The following is a 27,988-nucleotide window of genomic DNA, read 5'->3' on the forward strand; positions in this document are numbered from 1 at the left end:
CTGGCCTGGAAAGGACTGGGCCAAACTGTGTTTGGTCCCAGCTGCCCACAGCCCCCAGGCTCGTCTCTGGGCAGGCCCTACCTCTCCTCTTCTCAGAAGTTGGCAAAAGTTTAAGATTTCGCCACCAGGCTGGTCCATCCGCCTGCCTGGGCTGGGGTTGGTGGTGGGTTTGAGTCCCAGCGGGGGCCACCACTTTCTTGCCCTGCTGTGCTTCCTCAAGCAACTGCCTGCCCTCTCTGAGCTGGGGGCCCTCATCAGGTCCAGCGGCGAGCCTGGCTGGGCTGGTGGAAGGACTGGGTGAACAGAGGGGGCCCACCTGTGGGGTAGCAGTTCAGCCTCTGGGGCCTTCAGGCAGACTTGAAAGTGGACAGAGCCGGTGTGGCCTGGGCTGAGGCGTCCCCGGCTTCAGGGACACTGTCCAGCTGGGGCAGTGGTCTCTGGATCACCTGGGGTGACTCCAGGCCTGGCTTCAGTCAGCTGAGATCAGACTTGATTTCAAGAATGGAGCAGGTTGATGCTATTGCTGACCCTTATCTTGGCTTTCTGGCTGGAGAGACAAGACCTAGGCTTCTGGTCACACTGGGTTACCTGGGCCAAAGGACCGCCCCTCTGAGTCCGCTTGTGTGTGTGTGGTGGGTATCCCCAGGGGAAACCAGTAGGCACTTCTGCAGGTAGGGCCTTGGCATGTAGTAGGTGTTCAATAAATGAGCACGGTGCTGGATGAATGGCCTGAAACAGATGGGCATGAGATGAAATGGCTGGCTCTTGTGGGGCTTATCCCAGAAGAGGGTGGATTTGTGTCCCCAAAGCCACCTCCTAACCCCTTGAGGAGGAACCAGCTTCAGTGCAGTCTTGCCGCCCAGCACTTGAGACAACTCGCTTCTCCTTCTGGCTTCAGTTTTGTTCAGTATAAAATGGGCCCATGAGAATGATAGCTGCTAACATCTACCGAGGACCTCCTAGGAGGTGGGGACTTTTGTGTATCCCCTTTTCGCTGGGGAAGAGACTGAGGCTCTGAGAGCGGAAGTGACTTGACCGAGCCACACAGTTTGAAGTTGGAATGAGAGCCTAGAGCCCAGAGTCCCCCGGTCTGGCTGCCCTTGTTCCCTTCCCGTGATGGAGGAATGGGTGTTTCTCAGTATGGGACCAGGCACTCGACAGTGTTGGAAAAGACTCCGATGAGTGATTGTGTGGAGGCCACGAGGCCCTTTGGGTGAGGTGGTGTGCCGTGGTGATGTGGTCTTTCCACCCAAGGAAATGATTTACAATGTGTCACCTCTCTCAGCTGACTGCCTGCCTGGGCCCTCCTGTGTGACCCCTGGGCCTTTGCTCCTGAAGGTGTCCCCGCAGGGAGTGCCCTCTCCTCTAAGAGTTGCTTGTCTGCTTTTGCTCTTTAAGGCTTCGTTTAAGGCCCACCTCTTCCAGGAAGGCCTCCCGGCTTTCTCCTCTCCCCTAGCCTCTTCCCAGGTGTGAAGTATCCCCAGCTCATAGCCAGTTCCTGCTTTGGCTTCTACCCTGATTGTGACCTGGGAGTGGTGGGGTGGTGGGTGGGGGGAGGTTGTCTGGCTCTCTCAAACCCCAGGAGCCAGGAAGGAGATGGTTCAGTGGCCTGTGACCAACCACCCATTCCCTGAACCTCAACTGACCCCGTTTTCCCAAACCGGCTGAGATACAAGCATCCATGGCCCTGTATTGAGTACCTATGATGTTCTAGGAGCTTTGATCTTGAGCTGAGCAGTGTGTGATGGGTTAGCAGTGGGAGCTGTAGGAGACCTTGGGAGGCTTCCAGGAGGTGGTGACCAGGGGTGGGGGGGGAGCAGCATTTTCCTCAACAAGAAGGGGACACAGTTCTCTTTCTTCCTTTCAGTTCAGACATGTCCCAGGGCCCCTGGGGGAGGCTCTGGGACGTGTGTGGGAGTGGTCAGCCTGGGTGGGTCCTTGCTGGGGAATTGTGAACAGTCCTGGCTGCCCAGAAATGTAAGTCTAGAGGGTGAGCCAAGTATAATAGCAAACAAGTTACCAAGTAAATGAATATATAATCACAGAGGTGACAAGGGTTCAGAGAGAGAGGTGTGCGGTGCAGAAGAGTCGTGAAAGAAGCATGGAGGAGTCCGCCAGGCACGGAGTTGGGGGTAGGGCTTACCAGGCAGAGGGAACTCATGTGCAAAGGCCCTGAGGCAGGGAATGTGTGCTGTTCTGGAGAAACAATGGGAAAGCCTGTGAGTCTAGAGCACGGAAAATTAAGGCGAGCAGATGAGAGGTGAAACGAGGGGATATTATCAGCCAGGCTGGGCCATGTGGGGCCACATGGGCCTTGGGAAAGAGTTTGGCCTCCGTCTTCACACGAGGCGCTGATTGGTGTCCCCTGTGCGAACAGCTCCATCTTGGAGACCAGGGGGTTCAGAGCTGACCAGGTCACCTGGGAGAAGTAAATATGTGGGCTGGACTCCATGTATTCTGTGGGGGCCTAGATCAGGTGTCAAGAGGAGGAGGCATTGGAGGCTGGGCTTTGAAAGTAGAGTAGGAGTTCGGTAGCAGGAAAGCAGGAGAGGTTGAGAGCCGGGGTAGGGGCAGTGCCGCGCAGAGTGGCTGGAGGCTGGGAGCAGGAAGGGGTCGGCTGGGGAAATGCAGACTAAGGTGCAGTAAGGACTCAGGAGTCAGACACACCTGCATTCAAGTTCTGACCGTGCCTGCTTGCCACGTGTCCTTGGCTCGTTCATCCTATCTTTCTGAGACTTACCTTCCTTGTCTTGAAAATGGGAAGAATAAATATCTCCCTATGGGTTGAGGGTTCAAGGAGGGCTGTAAGCCTAGTGCCTGGAACCAGCTGGTGCTCAGTGGGACCTGCCTTGTGCGGTGTGAACACTGGGTGGGTCAGTTGCCCTGATGAGTTGACCCCTCCCCAGCTGTCCCGTGAAGGCTTCGAGGGGATGAGCTCGCTAATTCTGAAGGTGCTGACCTCAGAAAGGATATTGGTGGTCAAGGCCATCCGTACACTGGGTGACTAGAGTCCTGCCTTGCCCTGTCTGTGTGAGGAGGCTGAGTTGGGGAGAGCTCTGTGGGTCCAGCCTGTCCCAACTTTTGGAAAGCTTGCCTTCAGTGATATTAGCCCATTTTCCACCTGTGAATACTGAGACCCGGAGAGGGAAGGCACTTGGTAGGGTCTCCCAGTTGCCAAGTGACAGGGCTGAACCTGGGCTTGGGGCTCTGGGCTCCTAGTCCAGGGCAGGGCCTCCCGTGCCTCTGTAGGCCTAAGAGACCCTTCAGAGGCCTCCGCCCCCTGCGCTGGGCCTTTTGACCAGAGCCTCATTTCCTGCCTCAGCTGTGTGGCCACTCGGCCTCTATCTCTCTTGGGTTCCCCCAGCCCTTTACTTCCCCTCTGCTGCTCCTCCCCACTTATCTCCCTGGTAAACCACTCTGGTCTCCAGTTGAGCCCCTAGAGGGTTGGGGGCCACTTCCTTTGGGGGCACCTCAATTTCCTCATCTATGAAGTGGAATGGTATGAGTCACGGCTCCTGGGGTGTCCCAAGGGGACTGAAATAAAGTGTTTAGCACACATTAGCTGGATGAATAGGGGCGGGAACAGCTAGACACATGGTCGAGTCCATCGTTTTCTGGCAGCTAACACCCGCTTCCTGTGCCTCAGTTTCTGAAGCTGTAAAATGGGCATGGGGCTTGCACTTAGTAGGGCCAAAAGGAGGAGGAGGTGAGGCCATAACCTAGGCTCTCACCTGGTGGCTGGCTCTGCATCTCTATTTCTGGGGAGGGTGACCCCGGAGGTACCTCCCCTGTGTTCAAGGCCCCGTTCCCAGCTGTCTGTCCAAAGGCAGATCACTCAGCCTCTCTGAACCTCAGCTTGTGCACACCTCCCTCCTTAGGATTAAATCAACAAATGTCTCCCAGCAGTTGAAACTACTGGATGTCCAGTAAATGTTACGTCTTTCTTCCTTCCCCTCCCTTACGTGCATGCTAAAGTCACTTTAGTCGTGTCTGAGTCTTTGCAACCCTATGGCTGTAGCCTACCAGGCTCCTCTGTCCATGGGATTCTCCAGGCAAGAATACTGGAGTGGGTTGCCATGCCCTCATCCAGGGGATCTTCCTGACCCAGGGATCGAACCCGTGTCTCTTATGTCTCCTGCACAGACAGATGGGTTCTTTGCCACTAGCTCCACCTGTGAAGCCCTCCCCTCCCTTGGGGAGGACTCAGATGTTACCCAATCTAGGAATGGCCCGAGGTCTCAGATCCCCCAGACCTGGACTGCTTTGTTAAAAAACATGCTGAGGCCCAGTCTGAGGCTTCATGGGAAAGAGTGCTGTGATAGATTAGTAACGTCAGATATCACTGTGTATGTGCCGTGCGTTTGTCATTCCTGATCTATTCTGAGCTTCTCTTTTCACAGATGGGGGAATTGAGGCCAGAAAGACCCAGGACATAGTATTCAAGCAGGGTGAAAAATGCACATCTATCTTCATCCAGGGCTCTCCCCACCCAGCCAGCTTGTTCGCAATACAGCCCCACAATACACTGCAGGGGGCGGGGAGGCTGAGTCAAGGAGTAGATGCTTGGGGAAGATCCCGGAGCTGGAAGTCAGAACCCCAATTTCCCCGCTCCTTGCTGCAAGACCTTGAGCAAGTGACTTCCCCTCTAACCTGGGCCTCAGTTCCTCTCCTCCTTTTGAAACTGTCCAGCAAAGTTCCAGAATAAAATGAGAAGCCAGAGAGGAGAAGTAGCCCAGTGATCTTGTCCAAGTCTCTTTGTGATCCGTTCCTCAGGTTCCTTATCTGTCTGGTGAGGGCTCTTCCCTCCTGAGGTTCTGAGACAGGAATCCTAGCCGGGATTCTCCAGGGCCTGGCCCCGGCTGTGTCCTTATTGATGCTGGCTGGGCCTGGGGATGTCAGCGGGGCTGGGGGCTGTTGAGAGGTGGAGGGGGGGGTGGGTCTTTGGGGTCCTCAGACCTGCTGGGCTGTGAGGCAGATGCAGGCAGACTCCTGCTGCTAGGGGATGGAAATTGGGGTTGGAGTGGCATCTGGAAGCTTGGTCTACTCTCTCAGGGTCTGCTTATCTTCTCTCTGTCTTGTTTTGTTGTTTAGTCGCTCAGTTGTGTCCGACTCTTTGTGACCCTACAGACTGTAGCCCGCCAGGCTCCTCTGTCCGTGGAATTCTTCAGGCAAAAATACTGGAGTGGGTGGCCATTTCCTTCTCCAGGGGATCTTCCCGACCCAGGGATCGAACCCATGTCTCCTGCATTGGCAGCAGATTCTTTACCACTGAACCACCTGGGGAGCTCCTCTTTCTGGCTGCTTTATCCAAATTCTCGGTCTTGACTTTTACTCTATCTGATGTCAATGTCCAGGTCACAGCAAGGTGACTCATTCCATCCTTTGTGTCATCCGGGGATGGGAGGAATTTTTGTTTCTATTACACAGAAGAGGAAACTGAGGCTCAGAGAGGCCCAGAGCTGGAGCCACAATCACCCATCCGAGTGTGAGCCCAGATTTCTGGCTTCTGGTTGACGTGTAGCATCTGAGTCCCATTGAATGAGCTCAACTTATCTGAAGTCTTGCCCTGGGAATAGCATGGATGTGTGGCTGGGCTGACAGGCGATCCTGCCTCCCTGAGCTTCCAGCTCTGGCTGGTGGATCTCCACTCAGATCTTGAATCCTGGGACTTGCAGGGATCTCCCAGCTCCCAGGATCAGCATAGCATGGGTGTTCTGTGGACGCTACTTCCACTCAGAGTTTTGGAGCGAATGGGTTCTGGGTTCAAGTCCTGGCTGGGCCCCTTGTCTGCCGTGTGTAATTGCGGGGAAATGATGGCTCTGAGCATGAGTCTCCCCATCTCTGATGTGGGGGTGGCAGGGCCAGTGCAGCTTTGAGCAGGTGGCGTGAGGGTCAGGCGAGCCAATGTGTGTCTGCTCTGGCGCAGGGCCCGCATGCAGTCCCTGCTTACGGTTTCTGAGTGCCTGTGATTGTGAAGGTAATTCCGTGATGAGGCGGGAATTCTGGGTCTCTGCAGGCTGGCGGATCCAGGAACCCTGAGGCCTGAGACTGGACGCCCGTGTCCAGGCTTGTCCACTGGGGCGGGGATGGGGGCGGGGAGGTTAACTATAGACAGACGGGTTTGGTGGCCGCACCAATTGGAAGCCGCCAGCATCCTCCAGCCTCCCTGAGCCCACCTCCCGCCTCAGCGCCTGCCCTCCTGTGGCTTGTGAAGGCCTTTGAGTGTCCTGAGCCCTGGTATTCAAGGACTCGCTTACTGAATGGGTCCATTTCTCCAAAAGTGGCTGCTATTTGAGCGCTGCGTGCTTTGCATCTTTGCCCGCTGGGCCTGGAGTCAGGGACTGTCACCGCTCTTGTGATTTGGGGGAGACACGGCTGAAGCTGAGAGAGGCTGGAGGGGCCCAGGGCCCACAGCAAGGGCTCCTGGACGTGGCGGTGGTCTGGACCGCGCTCTCCCCTCCGTTCCGCCCTGTCGCCTCCCAGTTTCCTCTTTCACTCAGGTGACCCGTTAGCTTTTCTCAACCATCGGCTGTCTTCCTGCCGGCCCCAGGCAGTCCAGCGTCCAGGCTTTGACTCTGCGGGTCCTGCTGCCAAGCGTTCCCGCCCTCTCCCGCCATCTCCATGTGGCTGAGATGTCTCTGCCTCTGGAAAGTTCTGGCTGACCACCCTCTGCCCTAACCCAAGTCTACACTTTCCAAGCTCCTCTGTTCCCCTGCCCCCATTCTCTGTCTTCTCTCATGGCTCTAGCACATTCTACCTTAGATGGCAAGTCACAGGATTCTTCTTGCCTCTGAGGGAGTACAGTGATCGTCATCACTCTCAAGGGTGCCACGCTTTGCGGTTTACCAAGCACTTTTCACCATCACCTTTGATCATCCCCAGCAGGGCTGGGAGGGGGACAGACCATCTAATAATCTTCATTTGGGGAATTCCCTGGTGATCCAGTGGTTCGGACTCTGTCCTTCCATTGCAGGGGTTCAATCTCTGGTCAGGAAATTAAGATCCTATAAGCCTCGCAGCCAAAATAAAAAACCCAGCAGACTTCATTTGGCAGGATGAAGACATGGAGGTCTCAAGGCAGGATCATGCCAGGCACTGCTCTCTCCGCGTAGGCAGGCTGAACTGAGCCGCCCTCCCTGCATACGCTCTCAATCCTTCCAGGGAGGAACTCCTCCCTCAGGGCCCTGTGAAAGCCTTGACTTAGTAGCAAAAGGAGGAGCCAGAAGTTCAGAGAGGTTAAGTGATTTGTCCGCGATCACACAGCCTGGAAAGCTAGCAGGGCTCGGAGGGTTCCCTTTAGGAATTAGAGAAGAGGTAGGCTGTACCCCACTTCCTGCCCCTGCAGAGCAGAGAATCAGATACAACCCAGATCCTGGAGGAGCAGTGAGGTGTCGGCCCAGCCCTGAAGCTTCTTTCCTGATCACAGAGTTGAGCGCTCGCTCAGTGGCAGATGAATGTCCGTGTCCCGTCCCCACAGCGTCCCTGCGAGGCAGCAGTTCTGGCCCCATTTTACCAAAGAGGAAATAGAGGCTCAGAGGAGCAAAAGGACAGTGGCTTGGGTGCGGACCCAGGGCCTCCTGAATACTGCAGGCCTGCCCTGCCCCATCCTCTCTACCTCCTGCCTGACCCCTAACCTCTCCTCCAGCCCCTCCCCACTGTTCCTCTCGGGGCAGCGTGAAGGCCAGGAGACTCCTCTGGAAAGCGCCCCCACCGTCCGCAGCCCCACAGGCCTCTCCTCTGCCTCCATGCTAGCTCTGTGACTTTGTGAGTCAGCTCACCATTCCATGCCTCAGTTTCCCCATTTGAAAAACAGGCCTGATGGCAATATCTGTATCACAGACTTGTTCTAAGGATCAAGTGAGGCATTATGCGTGATGCTCTGAGCAATGCCAGCATGTGGGAAATGCTCAATACGTGTTGGCTGTTGCTTTATTATAATTTGTATCAAGCCTTCCCAGGTGGCACTAGTGGTAAAGAACCTGCCTGCCAATGCCGGAGACGTAAGAAATGCAGATTCGATCCCTGGGTCAAGAAGATCCCCTGGAGGAGGGCATGGCAACCTACTCTAGTATTCTTGCCTGGAATATCCCACGGACAGAGGAACTTGGCGGGCTATGGCCCATAGGGTTGCAAAGAGTCGGACAAGATTGAAGCAACTTAGAACACATGGGGAGGAATCACAGCTCCAGTCTCCAAATAGGAAATCTGAGACTCAGAGAAAGGAATAGTATCCACCAGGTCAATCCATAGAGGAATGTCACAGCCAGAGAGTTCCGGGGGCACATCACACTTTCCAGATGGGGAAACTGTCTACTTGTAGAACTCAGTTTTCTCATCTGTACAGAGGGTCTGTGCATATTTGAGGGGAGACAGTTGTATCACATTGCCCCAGGGTGGTTCCTCAGTCCTCAACCGCCCTAAGGGGAAGGTCAGAAGGATGTAGGGGCTCTTGTTCTATCTGGGGTTCTCTGGCCCTGAGCTATGCCAAGTCCCCAAGGCTGGGCTGACCTAGGAAGGTGAACCAGGCCCTGCCAGGCCTCCTGGGTGGTCCTCTGGCTGCCACCACCCAGGTCCCACCACCTTCCATCTGGGCCGCCTGCCTCCCCTGCTCTGTGTCCTGAGCCAATGGCTTCTCTTTTTGAGCCTCAGTTTTCTTATCTGTGAGATGGGGGCAGGAGTCTCTTCCTCATATGACTGTTGGGAAGATTTGATAAGCTCATTCCCCCCAGGGGCCCGCCTGTGTCAGACTTATTCAAAGTGCCCAGTCGGTGGCCACAGTGCCAAGGAGGGGCAGAATTCTGACTGACAGCCAGAGCAACAGATTCTGGGCAGAGGATGCAAGTGAGCAAAGACTGGGCGGTGGGGCAGTTTAGGGAGCACGTGGTGGGTAGGTGGGGGCAAGTGGGATTGGATTGGGACTAACCCTGCGGGAGGTGGGCGGGGTGTCTGCACCATCTCCGGCTGCTGTGGTGTTGACCTCCCCACCCGCCAAACTTTAGATCTCCCCTTGCAGCCTTGGGAGCAGCCACCTGCCCTCCCCACCCCCACCCCTGCCAGGTGTTCCCGGAGGCCCTGGAACCAGATGAGCCTCCGTTCTATTTGGGGACAATTCTGCTGTTCCCATTTCTCTCGTGTGCCCTAGTTTTAGAAACAACGTGGGTTTGGTTACCAGTTGGCCGTTGGTGGAAAGCCCCCCTCCCCCACTCCACCCCTACCTTAGACCTGTGGGCAGTGTGGGCAAAATAGGAGTCAGTCCTGCTTCTGGGAGTTGCTCCTGGCTTCTGCCCGTAGGTTCTCCAGGCAGGGAGTTGGCAGCTGGCCTTTGGACTATCTGCTGGTGAGATCTGGGCCTTGGGCTGGGTGCCGGGGACCTCAAAGAGGCACTCTGGGAGCACCCTACACCCCGGGGAGCCAGACACAGCCCCTGATCATGGCCCCACAACCAGGTAGATGCTATATGAACTGGGGCAGCTGTTATGATGCCAGAAGGGCTTTACAGAGGAGGTGATACCTGGCCTGAAGCTTAAAGTGTGAGCAGGAGCTCATGAGGGAAAGAGAAGGGTGAGGACCTGCCAGCAAGGAGAGACAGGGTGAGCAAAGATCTGGGGAAGTGGGGAGGTCAGATCCAAGGCAGTTAGATGGTGATGAGGTTGGTCAGGCAAGGCTTCGGACTGCGACTTCTGGGAGCAGGGCCAGCTTCTTACAGGAGGTGTGAAGGGAGGGTGGAGAGAAGGATCAGACTGGGCTACTGTTGCCAAGTGAAGGCAGCCCACAGAGGCTGGGGTTCAAGATAGGGATCAAGAGTCCCTAGCTGGGACAGAAGGGAGGGGCTGGCCTGGGGTCTTGGAGAAGTGAGTCAGGGAAGACTTCCTGGAGGAAGCGATACATATGACATCCCTGGAAGGATGGAATGGTTCTCTGGGAGCAGGTAGAACTTGTGAAAGGCCTGAAGGTACAGTGTGAGTAGCTCTGCTCTTGTTGGAGCTCAGAGGAACGCAGAGTTTTCTCCTGGCAGGTGGCTGGTACCAATCAATGGAGGGCTGGGAGTCCCTCCCTGGGGAGTCTACACACTGCCCATGGGCAGCAAGGAGAAGCCACAGAGGAGGGGGTGGTGGTGGTGATGGGCAGGACTGGTTTGCCTGGCCCTGCGGTTAGCGCCCACTGAGGGTAGGCGTCCCGTTGGCACTGTGGCCTTGGTGAAGTGGCCCTGAGGACTGCCCTGAGAGCAGATGGGCCTGGAGAGAAGGTGGGTGCCAGGGAGGCAGATAGCAGGACTAGGATTGACTGGGGAGCGGCGGGTGAGGGGTGGGGGAAGTCTGCCCCCTGGTCTGTCTGCCTGCCCAGCATTTCCCTGTGGACGCCTGCCTGGCAGGAAGTGGTGGAAACGTGTTGGGGCCTGGCCGGCAGATTGCGAAGACACCCTGGGCATGGGCTGGGCATGGAGCGAGGGTTCCGGGTTCAGAGCCCGACCCCCCCCCCCCCGCCCCCCCCGCCCCTTGTTGGGTAAACCTCGAAAGGGCAGCAGTCTTCTGCTAAGGGTGAAGGACCAGGTGTGGTTGCCCACTTGTACCTCCAAAAAGGCGCCTCCACCCTTCTGAACCCAGAGACAGGGCGAGTTGAGCGCAGGGGCTGAGGATGCTCGTGCCAGGTGGGCTTGGGCCTGAATCCTGGCTTTGCTCTTTGCTGGCTGGGAGACCTTGGCCAAGTGACTTTGCCTCAGTTTCCCCATATGTAAAAATGGGGGTCATCCTAGAATCTCCCTCCTAGGGCTCCCAGGGAGGATTAATGAGATTTTAGAAGGCTGTGCCCAGTACCATGCCAGCCCCTGGGATCTGGCTTTGGAGCTGCTAGCTCAGCTGACCGGGGGTGCTGGGACCTGCTGGATGGCTGAGGGGCAGCTTCCGGTCTGCCCCGGGCTCTCAGCACTGAGGACAAAGCCCCTTTGTGGTGGGACAGATGGAGCCTGGGACCACCCCCCTCTTTGGGAGCCAGGGGGCCATCTGCCCCTCCTCCTCACCCATTCCCCGGGGTGGGGGGAAAGGAGCTTCCTTAGACCGAGAGGATGGGAAATGAAAGTCAGGCTGTGCAGGAGCAGAGACTCCAGCTGCAGGGCCTGGCTGGTGAGCTTGGGCGGGCCCTTCCCTTTTCTGGGCCACCTTCTCAGAGCCCCGGGCATCTCTGGTAAGTCTCAGGCCTACGGTGTGTTCACTTATTCATCCATCCATCCCTCCATCCATCCATCCATCCATCTATCCATCATCCATCCATTCATCCATCTATCCATCATCCATCTATCTATCATCCATCCATCATCTATCCATTATCCCTCCATCCATCCACCATCCCTCTATCCGTCCATCGTCCCTCCATCCATCCATTTGTGCATTCATCCAGTAATTGCCAAGTACCGACTCCATGCTAGGCCCTATGCTTTGGCCAGTGTCCATTCTGACCGGATGGCCCCCAAGCATCCCAGCTGTGAACTGTTGTGACTGTTACACCCACTGCAGAGAATTCGGCTGCGAGTGAGACAGAAGTGGCCCCGGTCCTCCTCCTCAGACATGTACTCATCCAGCGTGTTATGTCATCACAGCCATGGTCCCCGCTAGAAGGAGAAGTTGAAGGTTCTCACTTGGGGGAGGTCAGAGAGGCCTCCTGTGAGGAGGTGGCTTTTAAAATGAGACTCAAAGAGAGAGCGGAATTGGCTGAGTGTGTTGCTGTTTAAACCGGTAGTTGGGACTGGCCTCTCTGAGCAGGAGACGTTTGAGTAAAGCCCCTGAAGGAAGTAGGCGCTGGTGGAGGGAATATCAAGTGCCAAGGCTCCAAGGCAAGTGTGTATTGGGTTCTTAGGAAAAGGGGAAGTGGCCAGTGTGGGTGGAGCAGGAGAGAGGGGGCGTGGGGCGGGCAGTGTCCACGGGGGGACCTTGGAGGCCCCCCAAGCCCACTCCAAGTCTTTCGTCTTGGAGTGAGGGCTGTGAGGGGCGTTAAGCAGGAATGATGGGTTCAGATAGACGTTTCAGAGACACTCTCTGCAGGCAACCGGCCAGCCTAGGGGGTTGACCTGAGGGGTGACTCTGGTGGGAGGGAAGGAGGTGGATTCAGGCTGTGTTTGGAGGTGGGAGTGACAGGGCTTGGAACTGGGTTTCGTGAGGCACAGGAAGAATCATCCTTCCTCTCTTGGGCTGTTGGTGATGCGGGGCTGAGTCTACACCGCACACCACCGGGCTTCCTGTACTTGTTTACTCCTCTCCCCCTGATCCATCTGGAGGCACGGAGGCCAAGCAGCTTCTCCGCCTTGTCCTGAGGGCTGGACTGAGTTTTCCGGCTCCTGAAGCTTTATTTATTTTTATTTATTAGAAGAGGAAATTTATTTATTTTTAAATTTTATTTTAGAAAACATTTTGGCCGTACCATGCGGCATCTTAGTTCCCAGACCAGGGATCGAACCCGTGCCACCTGCAGTGGAAGTCTGAAGTCTTAACCACTAGACCACCAGGAAAGTTCCTCCCTTCTGTGGCTTTAAACAGTGGTGTACCTTAGGCTTGGAGAAGGAAATGGCAACCCACTCCAGTGTTCTTGCCTGGAGAATCCCAGGGACGGCAGAGCCTGGTGGGCTGGCGTCTATGGGGTCGCACAGAGTCAGACACGACTGAAGCAACTTAGCAGCAGCAGCAGCAGCAGTACCTTAGGCTAAACTGGCAGGATCCTACCCATTTTATAGATGAGAAAACTGAGACTCAGAGTGATACACCCATGACCTGGGTTACACAGTAGGGGTAGGGTTAGGGCTTGGCCTCTCAGGATTCAGGAAGGCCTATGGATTATGGAAATATGGACCCTGCCCACCTCCTCCAATTCCAGCTATAGATTTCAGGGGGTACCTGAGATTTCTTTCCTACTTTGAGCTGTCTTCTGGAGAAAGAGGCTGCCTGTGTGACCTCAGGGGTGGGGTTGGGGACCTGGACACCAACTTGCCATGTGATCTGGGCCTCAGTTTCCTCTGCTGGGAAATGGGCACAGTGACAGTCCCTACCTCACAGTGTTGTTGGGAGGACCAGATGAAACAGTGCCAGGCACAGAGTAAAGTGTTCAGTAACTACCAGGTATATTTATTATTGTTGTTTCTGTGGGGAGTAAGGACGTGTGTGCAAGTCTAGGCTCTGGCCATGTCCACCCCAGGGGTGGGCTCTGGGGGAGGGCTGGAGTTGACAAGGTGGCCTCTTCTAGATAACTCTGCAGGTTGGGATGGAAGAGAGTCACTGGAACCCATGCCCAGCGCCACTTTCTAGCTGGGGAAATGGTCTGGACCAGCCCGGATTGGCCGAGAGCTGTGCTGCACCTGGGTGCGGAGCAGGGCTTTACACCAGCTTGCCTGCTGCCTTGTTGAGCTCCGACATCGCCTCCTTCCCCGTTTCGGGCTTCCAGGCTGAGGACAGGTCCTAGGGCTTGGAACTGGGTTTCATGGGGCACAGGAAGAATCGTCCTTACTCTTGGGCTGTTGGTGATTCAGGAAGGGACCCCGCCCTTTACAGAGCAGGTCAGGACCTAGGGTCTGGAAAGGGGGTCTCCTTCCTGTCCAGAAAGAAACCTAAAAGCCGCCTGGACTGGAACAGTTCCGTCTCCACGGGGCCGGGGTTAGTGGGAGCAGCACCATCGCTTGCTGAGCCGTCGTCCTCCCGGGCCGGTGGGTCCCCGCTCAGGCCGCGCCCCTCCGTCTGCCCGCCGTGCCAGCCCGAGCCTGCAGTGCCCACCCCGCCCCGGCCGCACTGGCAGAGCCGGTTTGAGGCCTGACTGCTCGCGCCGGGAACACAGGACCAGACATGTCCTGGCTGCCCTGGCCGGTGGATGGCCCCTGGCTCACGCTTCACTCACCCTGGCTCATGCAGCAAGCATCCTTGGTACCCAGTCTGTGCCTGAGCCGTGCAGGGCGGGGCTCGGGGCCTAGAGCTGTCTCAGCCTCGCGTGCTGTCCCGAGTAACAGAGGCTCAGCCATGGGCACAGGCCAGGCAGTGGCAGGAGAGCGCTTAGTCGGGGCATAGGTTGTGGGGCTGGGCAAGCCTGGGATGGAGGCCTGTATCCCTTTATCTTAGGGGGCACTGGATAGGACCCATTCATCCCTCCCTCCCTCTGATCCTCCCTCCATCCCTCGTTCCATCTCTCCCTCCTTCCATCCCTCCCTCCATCTACCCCTACCTCCCACAAATATTTACTGGGTGCCAGGGGGCTTCCCTGGTGGCTCAGATACTAAAGAATCTGCCTGCAGTGCAGGAGACACAGGTTCGATCTCTAGGTCGGGAAGATTCCCCTGGAGGAGGAAATGGCAACCCACTCCAGTATTCTTTTTTTTTTTTTTTTTCATTTATTTTTATTAGTTGGAGGCTAATTACTTTACAATATTGTAGTGGTTTTTGCCATACATTGACGTGAATCAGCCATGGATTTACATGTGTTCCCCAACCCGATCCCCCCTCCCGCCTCCCTCCCCATCCCCTCCCTCAGGGTCTTCCCAGTGCACCAGCCCTGAGCACTTGTCTCATGCGTCCAACCTGGGCTGGTGATCTGTTTCATCCTTGATAGTATACTTGTTTCAATGCTGTTCTCTCAGAACATCCCACCCTTGCCTTCTCCCACAGAGTCCACTCCAGTATTCTTGCCTGGAGTATCCCATGGACAGAGGAGCCTGGCGGGCTATAGTCCACGGGGTCGTAAAGAGTCGGACCTGACTGAGCGACTAACACACACTTTGTGCCAGACAATGTTCTAGAAGTGGGAGATTCCTTAAAGAAGCAACAAGGCAAAAATATGTGTTCTCACAAAGCTGACATTCTAGTCGGGGAGATAAAAGCAGAGCAAATAAAGAAAATACGCACATGGTCTGTAAGAACTTGATAGGCTCAGTCGTGTCCGACTCTCTGCGACCCCAGGGACTGCAGCACGCCAGGCTTCCCTGTCCTTCACCATCTCCTGGAGCTTGCTCAAACTCATGTCCATTGAATCGCTGATGCCACCCCACCATCTCGTCCTCTGTCGTCCACTTCTCCTGCTTTCAATCTTTCCCAGCATGTCATGGGTCAAACATAAAGCTGGGAAGACTGGCTGGGATAGAGAATGGGTTGTGATTAGCTGATTAGATAGGATGGTGAGGGATGGGGGCACGTGGGGAAGACTTCTCCTAGAAGCTCACATCCCAGGAGGGGAGGGAGGAGACAGGTCGTTCCCCGAGGCAAGAGAATCCAGGTAGAGGGAACAGACAGTGCAAAGACCATAAGGTAGGGGTGCACTGGAGTGTTGGAGAAACAGCATGGAGGCCAGGGGAACAGAGTGAGCAAGGGGGAGAATGGCAGGAGGAAAGGACAGAGGGATGGAGGTTAGGGAGGGTCTCCGGATCCTTCTGATGTTGACTCTTACTCCCAGTGAAATGGGGCTTCGGGAGGCTTTCTGAGGGCATCTGGTTGCTGTGTGGGAACCAGACCGTTGGGTCTGAGGATGGAGCCCCCAGACCAGAGAGACGACTACTGCGTTGGTCTAGTGAGTGGAGAGTGTGACATGGTTGGCCTAGCCTGGGGGCAGTTCATGGCAAGGGGTAGGGGCTCAAACATTGCTTTGCCTTATTTTCTTTCATATTCCTTTTTGGTTTTTTCTTTTGGCCATGCCCCATAGTATGTGGGATCTTAGTTCCCTGACCAGGGATTGAGCCCATGTCCCCTGCATTGCAAGACACATTCTTAACTACTGGACCACTAGGGAAGTCTTGACAGTGGTTGTTTTTAATATCTATTTTATAAGTGAGGAAATGGAAGCACAGAGAGGTAGAGTAACTTTTCCAAGGCCACATAGCTAAGAAGGGTCAGAGCTGGGTTTTGAACCCAGGCAGTCCAACTGTTAATCTCTGTGTGATGGAGGCTATGTGAGCCCAGAAAAATAGGGCTATCTCTCTCAGTTGAAGGCGGGCGGGGTCAAGTGTGGCCTCTTTAGAGGGCACTAGAGTTCATGGAGTTGGCTGGGGCCAGGGATGCGCAGCTTCAGGAGGAAACAGCAGTGTGCAAAAGTCTGGGGGCTGGAGCGTAATTCTGAGTCTAGGGAGGGTCAAGGGGTGGGGAGGAGAGAGCTTGCGGGAGCAAACCGCCACACCACCCCCATCCTTGGCCTTGATCCCATGAACAAATTGTAGGAGCTTTAATGGTTTTGGCCATCTTGCTACCTCTGTCCTTGGCCTCAGGCTTGGATGCCCTCTCCCTCAGAGACCTCCCAGAGGTCCCCATTTCATGGATGAGTAAAAGGAGGCCTGGATCTTCTGGAGGTTACATGTCCAGGGTTGCACCTGCGGGCTCTGAGTGTGGGGGGTTGAGTTCAGGGCCGGCCGTGTGGAGGTGCCTGGCCGCCAGCTGCTCCTGCCCACCCGTGTCCCTGCGGGGGCTGGGGCGGGGGTGGGGAGGAAGGGACACTGTGTGTTCCCAGAGCAGGGATGCAGCCAGAGCTGCTGGCAGGAGTAGCGGGTGCCGTGGGCAGGGGCCGGCTGGCAGCTGTCCCCCCTGAAGCCTGTTAGCCTTCAGCCAGCAGGGCTGGGGGTGCCGGGAGGCATGACCTTGGAGGAGCTGGAACAGAGCAGAACTGGTCCCCTCAGTGTTCCCTGCGGTCACTCTGATACTGGGGGTGGGGGTTTCTGTTAAAGAATCCTCGGCATGCCAGGGCCTCTGCCCAGGTGCAGATGCTAAGGCCTGTGAGTGGGTGGGACTTGCAGAGATCACATGGAGATTCGGAGGGAAGCCTTCTGCTTAGCCACATTGGGGCCAGGCCAGGTGGTACCTGGCTGGGTCCCTGAGACCAGCCTGATGTGTGGTCCTTTGGGCCCAGCATCTCCTCTTCCAGCTCCTCCTCACCCCAGTGCCCTTAGGCCTGGGGTGCCGAGAATCTTCAGTCCAAGCTTAGTCCCACACCATCTTTCGAAGGCCCACCTCCACCTTAATGTGGTCTCCTGGTCTGTCAGCTGCCCTCCCCATCCGCCTGCTTGGCAGCTTGGCCTGGACTGTGGAGTAGAAGGGTAGGGGGCGGTCAGTGAAGCCTCCCAATCCTGCCAGCCTCAAAGATGCTCCCATGGCAGGAGGACTGGGTGCCAGTGACCTTCCTCTCCGGTAGGGGCCTTGGAGAAGGGAGGTGGTAGGAAGTGGGGATGGAGACACCCACTGTGTGCCCATCTTTTCCCCCATTTTGCTGCTGGAAAAACTGAGGCCACATGACTTACACTGACCTGGCTCTTTGCCTTTCTTTAAATGGTCCCACCTCTGGGCCTTTGGTTAAGCAATTGCTTCTGCCTGGATCACGCTACCCCTTCCTCTTTTCATAAACTGCTTGCCTTTGGACCGCAGGTAAGATGTCCCCTCCTCCTGGAAGTCCACCATGATTTAGGTGCCTCCTTGGGAGCTGGAGATCACTGTGCTCTGACAGGATCGCTGTAGGATGAAGTCTTAGTAATCTGCCCCCATCCTGCTCAGCATGCTCCAGGGCCTGAGAAAATCTTCATGGGCTTCCCTCTCAATTTTTCAGGTCTTTCTGACCTAAATTGCTGGACGTGTCCCACTCGGGACCTCCTTCAGACCTCCTCGTGCCTGGGCCTAAAGCCTGCAGCAATCCAGTTAGGCTGGAACCCACTCAGTCTAGACCTCTCACTTAATAACCCCCTGCACATCTGACCTTCCTGCCTCAGGACCTTTGTGCTGTGTCTGCCTCCCGCATGGCCCTTCCCATGCCTCCTTGCAGGTGCAGTGGAGAGAGGGTGGGCTTTGGTATCCTTGGGCCTGGCTTGGCACCCTGGCTCTCCACTTCCTAGCTGGGGCAGCTTCCTGAGCCCCCATGTGCTGAGATGTAAAGTGAGTGATACATAAAGTGGTTCCAGGGCTGTTGGGAGTATGGAAGGAGTACTGTAAACCCCAAGTGGGAGGACATGAACCCCAGGTGGGATGACATGAGGGGGAATGGTGTAGGTCTCCACATCGCCATCAGCACTCCCCGTTCCACCCCACCAGCCCGCATTGGAACAGCCGATGGCGGGATATTTTTTAAAATTACTTATTTGACTGTGCTGCATGGCAGGTGGGATCCTAGTTCTCTGATCAGGGATTGAACCTGTGTCCCTTGCTTTGGAAATGTGGCGTCTTAACCTCTGGACTGCTACGGAAGTCCCAAGAGGTGGGATTTTTAAAAAAATATATTTATTTGGCTGCACCAGTTCAGTTGTGGCACATGGGAATCTTTAGTTGCAGCATGCAAACTCTTAATTGCAGCATGTGGGATCTAGTTCCCTGACCAGAGGTGGAACCCAGACCCCTGCTTTGGGAGCGCGAGTCCTAGCCACTGGACCACCAAGGAAGTTCCTCCCTCCCTCTTTTTTTTTTTCCTTTCTTTAATAAGAGGTGGGATTTTAATCACGTCATTTAACCTTTCTCTGCTTCCACTTCCTCATCTGTAAAATGGGTTGAAAAGCATAGGATACAGTAGGCACTAAATATGTATTAGCTATTGCTTCCCCTGTTATCTTATTAGTGTCATTATTCATATTCCCTTCTCTGAAGCAGGACGTTTTTCTATATTCTGAATCCACTTGTACAAAACACCTCAGGTGAGCAGGTCATTCTTTTGAAAGGCTGAAGGAAAAAAAGAATGAGAAGATTCCTGCTACACGTGGGAGGTCCCTGGGGAGGCAGGAAGGGGTGGCGGCTCCCTTCTGTGAGATCGGCTTGAGAGCTGGCCCCTCTCCCAGGCTCCCCCAGACTCAACTTCCTCCCCTGTGGACACGGCCAATGCTGGTGGTGCCTGCCCCGCCCCTGTAGGGCTGTTGCGAGGAGGCAGGGGGCATCAGCTGGGGACCCAGCCTTGGAGGTTCAGAGGGCTGAGAGGTTCATTCCAAAATAAGGGTTTTTCTTGGGCTGTGTGGACCCACCCACTCCCCGTGTCTTGGCCTCCATTCCCCTAGCTGGAAATGGACTGGCCGAGGGCCCTGCTTAAGTCCCTGGTGTAATAACTCCCTGCGAGAGCCCAGCTGGGACCGGTGCCCTTGGGGAGAGGAGCCACGGTGGCCCGGGGCCAGGAGAGCCAGCGTCCCCAGCTGGTCCTCTGCTGCCTTGGATAGTGGCCTGAGCACCTGGCTTGGCTTTTCTGAGCCTCTCTCTGTTGCCTCGTCTGGGAGACTGGGCTGATCTTCCCTGTAAAGCAGGGTCCCGGTGAGAACTGGAAAACTCAACAGTAACAATGGAAACTGTAAGGTAGCTGTGATGGTTGGAGCCCCGTTTATCCAGCATGGCCCGTGTGCCCAGGGCACATGTGGTTAGCTCCTTTGCCTTTGTAACTGTCCCGGGATCCTTATGGGTTTTCCATGGTACTGAAGAACCAATTCATTAGGAAAGACCCTGATGCTGGGAAAGATTGAAGGCAGGAGAAGGGGATGACAGAGGACGAGGTGGTTGGATGGCATCACTGACTCAATGGACATGAGTTTGAGCAAGCTCTGGGAGATGGTGAAGGACAGGGAAGCCTGGCGTGCGGCAGTCTGGGGTCGCAAAGAGTCGGACACGACTGAGCGACTGAACAATAGCCATGGTTCTGAAGGAGGCTCTGGTTGACTTGTTCGGAGTCCTCCCATGAGGCTCGGCAGGACCCCTCTTAACAAGGATGCTGCAACCCCCGCCTGGCCCCGGTGGGTACCCGATGGGGCTTTTTTTGCTCCCTTCCCTCCAGAAGCACGACTCAGATGGGCTGGGCCCCTCCCCCACTTCCTCCGCCTCCCCGCTCCTCTACCCCCACTTTCCCCACACAACCTCCGCCAGCCACCCCTCCCACCCCTGGTCCTGTTATCAGGACACATTCCTGGGCTGCCTGAGAACAGCTTCCACCCTGGGCCCTTTTGAGAAAGGGTGTGACTGCTGATACAGGCCCTGGCAGTGGCTCCCTTGGGGGATGGGTCCTGGGACCTGAGACTACGGAGCCCAGATAATCTGCCGGCTGATGCGGTCTCTTTTGAGCTCTGTGACCTTAGGCTAGTCACTTGACCTCTCTGGGTCTCAGTTTCCTCATCTGCAAAATGGGACTGACCACGTAGGGCTGCAGAAGGTTCACTTGGGCTTGTGGACTGTATGTACTTCTCAGCCTGGTGCCTGGTACACAGGAGTCTATCCATCAACCAGGTGCTGTTATCATCTGAGAACCAGTTGTCCCTCCTCTTTGTGATGGCATCTGTATCCACCTTTTGCTGAGCACACCATGGGATGGCCCCTGTAGGCTTCCTCTCCTCCGGGCCTCTGAGACACAGGGAGGGTGGAACTGGGAGGGGCCCTTTCCGGAAGTTGAGAAGATGCCGTGTGATCTTAGGTGGCCTCTCTCCTTTTCTGAGCCTCTTTTTCCTGGTCTGCTCTCTGAGCACTTGGACCTGGGTGTGGCTCTGCCCCAGCCCCTTGTCTCCACACACTCTGTAATTCCTCTCTCGGCTGGTCCAGCTACTTGGCTTTGTCTGTCTGTCCCATGACAGTGCCTGGTGCATAGTCAGTATCCAGCTGAGCTTGTTGAAGGAGGCAGTGAGTGCACGATTGAGCAAACACCCAGGGCTTTCTTACTTCCAATCCTTTGCCTGCGTGACTCTCTGCCGGATGCATCATCCCCAGTCATCTCTACTTGTGGACCTCCTTCTGGACTTTGAAGTCCTTCTCACATGCGGCCTCTCCCAGGAAGCCCTTCTGGTTTCTCGCAGGCGGAGGGGATTGCTGATGCTCTGAACACTTGGTCTGAGGCTCTCTGGTGGCACCTGTTACAATCCACCTTGGCGTCCATAGTGACATGTTAACAACCAACGCGGACCACGCACCTACCGCTAGGCGCCAGACACAAACAGTGGGGGCCCTGTGCATGCCTGTGGGGCCTTGTCTTATTTAATCCTTCACCACAGCCTTGCAAGGTGGAGACTATTATTAGCCCTCCCTTTGCAGAATCCAGAGGTTCAGAGAAGAAGTGACTTGCCCAGCTATGAGAGAGAGCGGCACCAGGATCTGAAACCAGGTAAGCCTGTATTTTTTCTTAAAAAGGAAAGAAAAAGCATTAACACACACAGTGAAAAATAATTCAAGCAGTACAGAGGAAGGCAGGGAAAAGCAAAGCCTCTTTGGCACTCAGATCTCCTTGCCGGAGGCAGCCATGGGGAGGCATTTCCAGTATGTCCTTCCAGGGCGTAAATGGAAGCATGTATGTTAAAAAAATAATAAAAAACCACAAATGATCACACATGGTGCAAACTCTAGTCTACACCTGACTGATCTTGACAGGGTGCCTTGGAGATCATTTTGTGTTGCTGCTTTCTTTTCCCTGGTTACATAGTATTCATTGTGTGGATGGAGACAGTGCTTTATTTAATTAGTGAAGATTGCTTTGCTTATTACAGATGATTCTGTGATGCATACCTTCCATTGTGCATTAGTGGCCCTGTGTGAGAAACACTAGATAATCCCAAGTCGCAGGGTCTGAGAATGTGTGCACTTGTAATTTTGGTAAATGTGGCCAGATGGCCCTTCATGGAAGTGATGCTGATGGACCTTTACACCCCACCCTCTGCTTCCCCTAGCTGTCTCCAACACAGGTTGCTCTAGAATTTGGGAACCTGCCAATCTGATAGATGAATCTTAATCGATGGCCTCTGGTGTAGTGTTTTGTTTTTTTTAATATCACACCTCTATTGGACTTCCTTGTGGCTCAGCTGGTAAAGAATCTGCCTGCAATGTGGGAGACCTGGGTTTGATCCCTGGGTTGGGAAGATGCCCTGGAGAAGGGAAAGGCTACCCACTCTAGTCTTCTGGCCTGGAGAATTTCATGGACTGTATAGTCCGTGGGGTCGCAAAGAGTTGGACACGACTGAGCGACTTTCACTTCACTCCGTTGGTACAGAATTCACATACCAGACAATTCACTTATTTAAACTGTGCAGTTTGTGTATGTATTTAAATTTTTATTGGAGTAGAGTTGATTTGCAAGGTTGTGTTAGTTTCCGCTATACAGCAAAGTGAATCAGTTGTACATATATCAGCTCTTTGTTTTAGCTTCTTTCCTCATATAGGTCATTACAGAGTATTGAATAGGGTTCTCTGTGCTATATAGCAGGTCCTTATTAGTTATCTGTTTTATCTATAGTAGTGTGTATATGTCAGTCCCAATTTGCCAATTTATCCCCGGCTGGAAGTGTACCATTTAATGGTTTTTAATATAGTCACAGAGTTGTACAACCATCACTGCAGTAAATTTTAGAACAATTTCATTACCCCTCCCCCCAAGAAAGAGACTGTGTAACCCATTTAGTCTGTCCCCACTGCCCTTCAAACCTGTCTCCCCCAGCCCTGCTGCTATGTCACTTCAGTTGTGTCCGACTCTGTGCGACCCCATCCCTGGGATTCTCCAGGCAAGAACACTGGAGTGGGTTGCCATTTCCTTCTCCAATGCAATAACTAATCTACTTTATGTTTCTATAGATTTGTTTATTCTGAATCTTTCATGTAAATGGAATTATGTAACATGTGGTCTTTTGGGTCTGACTTCTTTCACTTGGCATATTCTGAAGATTCATCCAAGTTGTAGCGTGTATCAGTACATCATTTCTTTTTCTTCCCAAATAATATTCTGTTATATGGATATACCACATTTTATTTATCCATTCATCAATTGATGGACATATGACTGTTTCCACTTTTTGGCTATTATGAACAATGCTGTTATGGACACATTCATGTTTTTATGTAGATATATGTTTTCTTTTCTCTTGGGTATATACCTAGGAGTGGGACTTCTGGATTATATAGCAACTCTGTTTAACCTTTTGAGGAACTGCCAGACTGTTTTCCAAAACAGCTACACCATTTCATATTCCCACCAGCAATGTATGAAGTTTCCAATTTCTCTACATCCTCTCCAACCACTTGTTGTTTTCTGTCTTTAATTATAGCCATCCTAGTGGGTGTGAAGCTATATCTCATTGTGGTTTTGATTTGCATTTTCCTGGTGAGGAAGATGTTGAGTATCTTTTCATGCAGTTATTGACTATTTGTATATTTTCTTTGGAGAAATGTCTATTTGAATCCTTTGCCTGTTTTAAAATTGGGTCATTTTGATGATCTGAGAGAATGGCATCGAAACATGTTATTATCAAGTGTGAAACAGATCGCCAGTCCAGGTTGGATGCAAGAGACAAGTGCTCAGGGCTGGTGCACTGGGATGACCCAGAGGGATGGGATGGGGAGGGAGGTGGGAGGGGGGATCGGGATGGGGAACACATGTAAATCCATGGCTGATTCATGTCAATGTATGGCAAAACCCACTATAATATTGTAAAGTAATTAGCCTCCAACTAATAAAAATAAATGAAAAAAAAAATTGGGTCATTTCTCTTTTTGTTTGTTGAGTTGTAAAACTTATTTATATATTCTAAACACAAGTCCCTTATCAGATACATGGTTTGCAAATATTTTCTCCCATTTGGTGGATTCTTTTTACTTTCTCTCTCTTTTAAAATTAATTTATTTTTAATTGGAGGATAATTGCCTTACAGTGTTTTTTTGTTGGTTTCTACCATCCATCAACGTGAGTCAGTCATAGGTATACACATGTCCCTCCCTCTTGAGTCTTCCTCCCACCTCCCACCCCATCCCACCCTCTAGGTCGTCACAGCACCAGGCTGAGCTCCCTGTGCTATATGCAGTTTCCCACTAGCTATCTGTTTTACACATGGTAATATATTTATTTCAATGCTACTCTCTCAATTCATCCCTTCCCCTCCTTCCCCCACAGTGTCCATAAGTCTGTTTCTCTTTTTTTTCCTTTTAAAAATTTTTTGGTCATGCCATGCAGCTTGTGGGATCCCTGACCAGGGATTGAACCCAGGCCCTCAACAGTGAGAGCATGGAGTCCTAACCACTGGACTGCCAGGGAATTCCCATCTTCCCATCTTTCTGGATGGCCCCCCCCCCTTTTTTTTAATAATTAAATTTATTTATTTTTAATTGGAGGATAATTGCTTTACAATATTGTGTTTGTTTCTGCCAAACATCACCATGAACAGCCATAGTATACCTATGGTTGATGGTGCACTTTGACACACAAAAATTTTAAATTTTGATGAAATCCAGTTTTATCTGTTTTTTCCTTTGGTTGCTTGTGTCATGTTTAAGAAACCATTGTGATCCAAGGTGTTGAAACTTATGCCTGTATTTTCTTATAAGATTTTTAAGGTTTGACCCTGTACATTTAGATTTGTGATCCATTTTGAGTTAATTTTTGTGTAGGGTTTTGAGGAAGGTGCTCAGCCTGAGTGTATCCAGTTGTTCCCGCAGTCTTCACTGAAAAAATTCTTCTTTCTCCATTGAATTGCCAGCCTTGTCAAAAATCAATTGACCATAAATGTGAGTGCTTATTTCTGGACTCTTAATTCTCTCCCGTTGATTTATAAATCTGTCCTCATACCAGTACCAGACCGTCTTAATTACCAGCGCTTTGCAGCAAGTTTTGAAACAGAGATGTGTGGTCCCTCAGCTTTATTTTTCTTTTTCAAGATTGTTTTGGTTTTTCTGGGTCCCTTGACCGTCCGCATGAATTTTAGGATCAGTTTGTCTGTTTTTGTAAAGAAGCTAGCTAGGATTTTTTTAAGGGTTGTGTTGACTCTATAGACTAGTTTGAGGACTATTACCATTTTAAAATGCATAGTCTTCTGATCCATGAATGTGAGCTCTCATTCTGTTTATTTAGTCCTTTAATTTCTTTCAACAATTTTTGTATTTTTCAGAGTATAAGTTGTGCACTTCTTTTGTTAATTTTATTTATAAGTCTTTTTTGATATTATAATTTATTTTCTTAATTTAATATTTGGATTGTTTATTGTGTTAGTCTATACATTTTAATTTTATACATTAATTTTGTACTTTGCAACTTGCTGAACTTGTTTATTCAGTTCTTCTAATCTTTTTAGTGTACTCAGGAATTTTTATATACAAAATTCTGACATCTATGAATAGTTTTACTTTCTTGTCAATCTGGATGCCATTTTTGTGTAGTTTAAATGTGATTGATCTGGAACTTATAGGCATGTGGTGTGAGATTGAAATCTAATATGTTTCCTGAAGGGAGATCATTGGTTCCAACTCCATCTTAAAAATAGCCTGCCTTTTCCTCACTGTTATGAAATGCCACCTTCGTAATATATTAAATTCCCATATGTTTGGGGACAATTTTTGGACCCTCTGTTCTGCTCCATTAATTTGTCTATTTTTGTACTGATATCACACAGTTTTCCTTATGTAACTTTTCAGTAAGTTGTACTCTCTGGTTGGGCTACTTGTTCTTTGCTACTCTTCTTTTTATGATTTCCTGGCTATTCTTATACCTTTACTCATAAACTTGAAAACTGACCTGCCTGATTAGAAAAATAATCCTGCTGGGATTTTCACTGAGATCACATTCAATGTTTAGATTTACTTAGGAAGAATTGATATCTTTGTAATGCTAAGCTTTCTTTATTTTATCTCCTGATTGCTGTTGATGTGTAGCTACGTTATTGACTTTTGGATATTTACATTTAATTTCCTTCCATTTTACTTAATTTACTTTTTCTTCAATAGTTTTATAGCAGATTCTCTTGGATTTCTCAGATATACGTTGATAACATCTGCAAATGATGATACTCATCTTCTGTTTTCCAATTCTCTTTATTCCTTCCATTTCTTTTTCTTAGCTGATTGCACTGGCAAGCATCTTAGACCTAAGTTAACTAGTAGACATGCTTGTCTTTTCTGGACTCTTTCCCTATGAAGTGGCTTCTGTAAGCCTTGGCTCCAATCAGTTCTCCCAGATACTCTGTCCAGGGTCATGCACAGGGCTTGGCACATAGTAGGAATTTTGGAAGCTGTTGCCTAGTTATAAGAGTGGTTAGAAAAGAGAGCAAGGATATGAAAAGAAATCTTCCACAGTAATGATAATAACAGCAAGTATTCAGGAAGTACTTCCTGTGTTCCAGGCACTGGATGAGTATTACCTCATGTTTTCCTCGCAAGCTTAATCACGTAGGTGCCGTTATAGATTCCCTTTTTTGATAAGGAGTAAACTGAGGCCCCTGGCGGCTGTGGGACTAGAAAGTATCAAATCGGCTTCTGAATCTGGCATTCTGGCTCCAGGCCTTCCATAATGCTGCTTCTTCCCTGGAGGATCCAGAGATATGGAGGGTGATGTCAGAGGCTGACCTCTGACCCGAGTTGCCTCTGTGTTAAGGAGGTGGAGTTGGTGGAGTGGTAGGAGCGCCTGGGGTAGTCAGAGCATCAGTGGGGCCCCAGAGGTACCTTCTGACTGCACCGCCCTGAACCTGAGCATCCCAGCTCGGCTGCACTCGCTTGCTGTGTGGCCCCAGGCAAAGTTCCGGCTTCTCTGAACTTTGAGCCCATCTGTAAAGAGGGTGTAGTTGTAGTCCCCCCTTCACTGTGCTGCGTGGACCATCGAGTGTGGACTGCAAGCAGAGTTCTCAGTTCTGCGCTCGGCATTCGGGGCCCTGCCACCCCCTCTTGCTCTGTCTTGCTCTGCTCCCGTCGTCGCCCGTAACGGTAATAACAGCAAATGACAGTGAGTGCTGTTTATTGAGCAATTATTCCCTGCCTGGCACGTGGATTCTCTCACTTAATTCTCAGATATTAAGTTTATTACCACCCCCATTTTATTTTATTTTCTAAAAAGTATTTATATCCAGACTCATCGTGCTGCCCTGGTGGCTCAGATCGTAAAGAATCTGCCTGTAATGCGAGAGACCTGGGTTCGATCCCTGGGTTGGGAAGCTTCCCCTGGAGAAGGAAACGGCCACCCACTCCAGTATTCTGGCCTGCAGAATTCCATGGACAGATCCTTGGTGGGCTACAGTTCATGGGGTTGCAGAGAGTCGGACACGACTAAGCGACTTATTGAGCACTTATTCTCTGCCTGGCACATGGACTCTCTCACTTAATTTCAGATGTTAAGTTTATTACTATCCCCATTTGATTTTTAAAAAAGATACTGATCTATTTATCTTATTTTTGCTGTGTTGGGTCTGAGTTGCGGTGCACGTGCCTCTTTTTAGTTGTGGCGTGTGGGCTCAGCCATTGTGCAGCGTGGGCTTAGTTGCCCCATGACATGTGGGATTTTAGTTCGTGGACCAGGGATCGAACCCACGTCCCCTGCATTGGAAGGTGGATTCTTAAGCACTGGAGCACCAGGGAAGTCCTACCCCCCTTTTAAAGATGAGGAAACTGAGAGGTGAAGTGACTTGCCCGAGAAGATTTAGCTAGTAGGTAGTGGAGCTGGCCCCATTGGGATTTGAATCCAGGTCTGACTGGAGTCCTCACTCTCAATTCCTAAGCTTTTGGCCTTCCTTCCACCCTTGGAGGAGGTGGAGGTGACATTCTTCAGTCAGGAAGGAAGGAGTGGGTATGCCCTGACTGAATTACAGTCTATTTTGGACTCTTCTGGATGTTGTGTCTCTATACGTGGCAGAGGGGCCCGGAGGTGAGAGAGTGTGGTGCCCTCCTGCCGGGGGCTGGGGGGCAGGGCCGCAGCCCCGCTTCAAGGGGCCGCGTGGACTCAGGTGAAGGGTTTAGGCCTCATCCAGAGAGGATGATGGGAAACGCTTATATGTTTCTTTAAGTCTCATTGAAAAAAAAAAAAATGATGAGGGAGTAATTTCTAAATGTCATGTCTGACTCTTTGCGACCCCATGGACTGTAGCCCACCAGGCTCCTCTGCCCATGGGATGCGCCAGGCAAGAATACGGGAGCGGGTTGCCATTCGCTTCTCCCGGGGGTATTCCCAATCCAGAGATTGAACCCAGGTCTCCTGCATTGCAGGCAGATTCTTTACTGACTGAGCCACCAGGGAAGCCCAAGTGATACAACACTTAACATAAAGAAGGGATTTTCCTTTCCCTTTTTCACACCCTTTGGATGAAATTGTGTGA

General features: G+C 52.2%; 1 protein-coding gene across 5 annotated transcripts in view; it reads left to right on the forward strand.

Moving 5' to 3' along the window:
* The window catches only part of SRC (SRC proto-oncogene, non-receptor tyrosine kinase), a 55,412-nt gene that overhangs the window by 852 nt on the left and 26,572 nt on the right, over positions 1–27,988 (forward strand). For 3 of the 5 annotated variants that reach the window (XM_043883417.1, XM_043883415.1, XM_043883414.1), the window contains exon 2: positions 20,973–21,042. The exons of the other annotated variants lie outside the window; for them this stretch is intronic. The gene's annotated coding sequence lies outside the window, so the exon portion shown is untranslated. The remainder of the gene's footprint in view (positions 1–20,972; positions 21,043–27,988) is intronic. 5 annotated transcript variants of the gene reach the window in all.

The sequence above is a fragment of the Cervus elaphus genome, chromosome 23 (genome assembly GCF_910594005.1).
Source record: "Cervus elaphus chromosome 23, mCerEla1.1, whole genome shotgun sequence".
NCBI lineage: Eukaryota > Metazoa > Chordata > Mammalia > Artiodactyla > Cervidae > Cervus > Cervus elaphus.